Source organism: Cupressus sempervirens, chromosome 7 (genome assembly GCF_028749045.1).
Source record: "Cupressus sempervirens isolate cs-2001-9-10 chromosome 7, ASM2874904v1, whole genome shotgun sequence".
NCBI lineage: Eukaryota > Viridiplantae > Streptophyta > Pinopsida > Cupressales > Cupressaceae > Cupressus > Cupressus sempervirens.
This window is the reverse complement of record NC_143124.1, coordinates 314,401,744-314,407,743: the sequence shown is the minus strand read 5'-3', so window position 1 is coordinate 314,407,743 and position 6,000 is coordinate 314,401,744.

Here is a 6,000-nt window from a genome sequence, read left to right as displayed (position 1 = left end):
GCTCAAGTCAACTTTCCATGTCATCATTTCTGATAGAGAGTATGATACACAATGGAGTAAGATAATGTGGAGCCCATGTGTCCACCCAATCACTCAACTCACAGTGTTCCCAATCACACTGAAAATAACTAGGAAAAAAGAAAGCTAGTTGTCATATCCAAATGGTCCATGCACTAGAATCAGAGCTTCGAAAAGAATGCATTTTTGATGAGTCTCTCACTCTAGCACAATATGATCTATCACCTATGGACCCTTGCTAAACAAACCAAAAGAGCCTATCTACTATTGAATCAAGAGTCCCCCCCACCCGTGATAATGTGTAACTACACCAATCAACAATGTTAGGAGCACCAAGAAGCTATGATCCTAAAATATTTAATTGCTCCTTACCTAGAGCTCTCTTCACACATGTCCCTGGTTCATCATGTTCCACTTTCCCATGGCCAAACTCAAAAAAACTCCAAATATGAGGCACCCCCCTCTCTATGTGACCCCTACACAACCACTAAAATATGTGACCATTCTTGAATTGACCTATACAATTATTTGACCAAATGATATGTTTATCCATAGCAATTGCATGGTCCTATAAGAAATCAAAATAATTCTCAAAACAATGTTGCACAAACTCGTGAGAGTGAGATCTATCATCACCCATATAAAAATGGTACTCTCTAATAATCTTCCAATTATCTTCTGCACTATCAAGTGCATAACTATATGTTATGTGGAAAAAAATAGCAATCTGAATGGAGTTGTAATACTAAGATTATGTCTCATTTTGAGGTTGCAATGTGTAGTTCTTAGCAAAGTCAACAACTGATATAATAGTGCCAATGGAAAAAGTCTCTGTATGCATTCTAAATTGTTGATCCAACCACTAAGACCTGTGACTATGTCTTGCATACTTGTAGAAAATATTTTTCTTAAAATATGAAATGAAACTAGCCACACTAATTTCTTTTGCAACCAATTCACATCTAGATCCCTCACCCCCACTCTTAAACGTGTATTTCACCATTTCATATACCATTTTTTTTACTATTTTCTTCCCAAGATTTTGTTCACACCCCTCATGGAAACATGTGTTAAACTTGGATAAGCCACCACATTCTAAACACTTCTCATTTAAGCAAGCATTTCTATAAGAGAAACAAACATCAACTCTACAACATAAAAACTAATCTAGCAAGTCTCTTGATGATTTTGAAAGAGCACTAGCACCACAATTCTCCTACATTTCTTTACTATGCAAAGTAGAATGGATGGAGCGTAATAGTTCATGGTGCATAGAAAACTCAACATGATATTTGCAAAAAAAATTATTGTAAATTTTAAGTGGCACATAATAAAATGGCTTCAAATATTCAAAAGCCCTTTGTAATATATGTAATCTTGGATGACTCTCTCTAAATTGTTTGAACAACATAGTTTAACTTACCTCCAAATAATGTTTAGGATGTGGTGTGTGGTCTCTGATGCCAGTTATCAATTTCAACACGTCTTTAGCATTGGGTGATAATCTTGAGCTAGAGGACCAAAATTGTGTAATTTCTTCCTTCACATCATGAGATAGCTTCTTTTCAAAATGTGGAAGTCTCCCACCAAAAGTTCATGTTTCATTTTGAAGAGGATCATAAATTCTCTCTTATCAATACAAGTTTGTCTCATATATCTACCCTTTCTCAAATGATGACTTACCAAACAGGTTGCAATAACCCTTTGAGCAGTTCTCTTATCCTTCTCCCTGCCATTTTTTGCAATACTATTGAGAGCACTAAAAAGATTCTTTACAATAATGGCATTTCATTCCAATTTTTAATTGACATGAATCTTCAATTTGGAAAGCATAGGTCTCATATTTTGCATCTTCAAGAATTTATATATAGCTAGTTTGAAGAATTTAAGAAAACTATGAAAGAGAGATTAAGGATTCCCATGTCACTAGTTCAACAATATAACAATGGTTTATGTTTTCTAGTTGATGCAGGTGAGGCATCTATAGCTATTACAACTTGATTGGGGCAGGAAATTGAAAAGAGTGTCACCTCATTTGGAAACTATGAGAAAGAAAATTCAATGATCATAATTGATTTAAAGATAGTCATTGTGATGAGAAAGAATAATAAGCTTGTGAAAAAGCTTAAGTAGATATTTGGTGGAGGAGAAGAAGGAGAAGAAGATGAAGATGATGAAGATGAAAACCGAGACCAGGCCCCATTGGCACTCACTCTAGGCCAAGGAGAAGACCAAGAAGAGAATGCAAAAGGTGTTGTGGAAGAAGAAGTGAAGGAAGAACCTAAGCCAGAAGATAAGAAGAAGAAGAAGGAAAATGATATTGTAGTGGTGAAACCATATAAAGTTGTAAAAAAAAAAAAGCTTTTTGTACTTGTTACCTTTGCCTAGCATAAGGGCAACGGAAAAGAAAATAAAAGAGGTAGAGAATCCTAAAGGAAAAAGTGTTGGAAATAAAATAGGAAAAGTAAACTTCTTATAGGGGAAAGTGAATCAATGCCTTAAACTTTTACCCATAAAATATTCATTACACATCCATCTCACATATTCAATAAGTTAATTGAAATACCATGTAAATCATATGCATCTAAAGTATTTTTGTAAGAATTCACACATATAAAACATCAAATATGATTATCTAGAAACCCTCCAATGAGAAGGTAAAACTGGGGTGGGGATGACACCCACAAATCTTCACTACTGTAGTAATAAAGTGTATCTAATGACGGTTTTAATGACTGATCATGAAACATGATCTACCCTATGAAAGGTCTACCCTATTAAAGGCTTACAAAATTTTTTAGTTCTATACCTATTAAAGTATTTCAACATCCCATTAAAAGTGCTTCTGGTTAAAGGACTTCAACTCACAATTAGGTAAGCACCTTGTTAGAGGATTTCAATGTATCCTATTAGGACTACTCTATTAAGAGATTTAACTAATTCACCTATTAGAATGTCTCAACATATATCTTGTGATTAGCACTTTCATGCTTGATGACAGATCACCTCTATTTTGTTGTATACTTGACTCTTCTTAATTAGATGTCTCTTTTTTGTTCATTTTTTCCTTCCTATGTTCTACTTTTACTGATTTTGTAATTCAATTCAAATAATAATACCTTGATCACCAAGTATGTCCTAGTTTATGAGTGCAAAACTCTCCTTTTTTCATTCATTCATTCCCTTTCACACACATGCAAAGTTTAGGGTCTATCCTCCTTAAGAATACCTAGGTGACTTAAGGTTATGTAAGAATCAATGGGTTTGATTCATCCATATTGCCTCTTAAACCTTCCCTTTACCTAATTGGGTACATGTAATACATAGGGATTCCAACTGATGATTTTTTCTTATCACCAAATTATTGTAATTCAATCCTTAAGTTAGCCCAAAAATAGTTTACATAGTAGTTTGTGCCAATACAAAAATCTATGACAAAACTATGTTACTCGACATCTAAATTCCTAGATGCTTGGCAGATACAGTGAATTCAATGTTGTAACTTAGCATCTGAATGGCTCAGCATGTACTACTTACTCAGCTCCTAAATCACTTGGCACATACTGTCTTCTTGTCAAATGAGTGACTCAGCATATGAGTGACTCGAAATGCTCTAACTTATAATTTGTGCTCAACATATGTCACTTATTCAGCATGAACTAAGTAAATGACATAAGTGTATAGACACTCACTTGTGAAAACCACACTGATTTCAACAATCTCCCCCTTTGACATGAGTGTCAAAAACACTTGGTCATACATTAATACTCTTATTCTTACGAGAATAACATAAACTCGTATTTGACTTCTATACGAAATTTGAAAATATCAAAATTTTGCAACATGACTTATACCACAAAATTTTATAACTCCCTCTCAATTGTTTGATCTACATGTATTGTATTCTATATCAAAATCTTCTCCTACTGAGTAGATTTGCCTTAAGTAATACACTTTCTCTATTTTACTCTTTCTCCTCTTACTCCCCCATTCTTGCTCTCCCTTACCTCTTACTCCCCCTTTTTGACATTCATGTCAATGGGCTATACACTAATAGTACGCTTGTCCAAAAAGGATATATGGAAAGAGCTACATCCCAATTATCACAAGCTACCTGGAAAGACTTAATTTGGATGGCTAGCTTGGCAACAAGGTGTACTGTTGGGCATTCATTTTGCATGAGGTCAATGGCAGGAATCCATAGTGTAATTCCTCTTTTAAAAAGAAAATCTTCCTAAGGATCCGCTCCAAGGTTCAGTGTTTGTCTTGCAACGTACCAAAATCTGCTCAGTAGAAGATAAATGTGAATGTTCACAAGGAGGCCTTTGCTGGTTCTAAAAACTCTTTTAAGTTGGAATTGAAGTAAAAAAAATTTGATGTCTCAAAATATCACACAAAATGAACAATATTTTCCTATTTTTCTATTTTTTCAATGAATGCAATTCTAACAATGCAGCTACTATGAGGTCCTATTCTAACAGGGGGTTAGCAAAAAAAATAACGAAACTGAAAGCAAATAACATGAAATCAATTAACTTGATATTCAAATTCCTAAATGGACATAAGCTATAGAACACAACACGCCGCGAGTTCAACCTTAGAAGAAATTGGTAGGAAACCAATGAAAATAGAAGCAACGCTTCTTAGAATCCATTGATGCAATCATCGGTGAGAATCTTTAACAAATCAAATGATATTTCACTCTTCATCAAATCACAAGGCCACAGAAAGTGCAGTCATGGGAGACAAAAAGCTATGTAGAAACAATCAGGTGATCTCTTCTCAAGCTTGTTACATCAACAAAATTCATATGTCTGTAGAAAACAGCGGAACTAAAAGATCACCCAACCAAACAAAATGCAATAAACCTTTGGCTCAATTAAAATCTCATGAATAAAATCCACAAAACAATGACACCAAAGTAGAAGTGCATGGAGACACCAAAAATAGAAACTACCCCTTCACTAGGTGTGCGTTGGAGTTAAACTTCTATCAGAATGCATTCTCGATGCATGGAAAGTGCTATTTTTGGAACTGGAAGTCAACTATCAGTGCACCTCTGAATTGCAGACCTAGGGAGCTACGAACCTTGACTTGGTCAAAAATCTCAAAATTTTACTAAGTGTCAAAATTGAAATTCTAGCATCTGGGTTTTTTCTCATCTTTATCCTAAAGATATGTTTGGATGTTTGCCCTTGAATTTCTCTATAATCTTAGTAATCTTAGCAGCTTCCAAAAGATCCAAAGCCTCATACTTGTCTTTGACCTTCTATCTGTAGTTGTCCACCTCAATTCGAGTTTTTGCAAAATCTTTGAGTTCGGTGTCCAACTCTAACAGTGCTTCCTCTGTCCTAAAGGCTTATCTGATGTCTTCATCACTAGATGCTTCCTCTAAAGTCTTTCTAAAATTCTCCACAACTACCTCAACTGGTAAAAGCTTCTCTCATTCTTCATCTTCTAAAATATCCAAGCATGCATCACTGTACAACTTTTCTGCTTCCAAAATTTTCTCTCGAGCTTGGTCCTTGAGCTATGTATCTCATCATGCAATGTTTCCATCACTTTATTTCCATCTACAATCTTTTCTATCCAATCATCTATCATTTCTAACTCTTCTCTAGTATATACATCAATTAGAATGCAGTACCTTTGCCCTTTTATGGCTTGTAGAGTTTGTAAATCCTTGCTCCATACCCGTATCTCATCCATAATGCTAAAGTCCTACCTCAAAATTGCCACGATCTTATCAAAATTTCTCTTGTATAGCATGCAATAACTTCAAACTTCCTATGATTATAGTGACACCCTTATCCTCAAGGATGTCTTGCCAATCGTGACAAGCTCTCAAAAATGGATTGAGTCGTACACCTTCCCCTTCTCTTAGAATGCTATTCAAAGTCTCCTCAAGGCATTCAAAATCAAGAGGACCAATAACTTTAGCTAAATATCCTTTTAAGATCCCAATTTTCCTTCGAAGTGTTT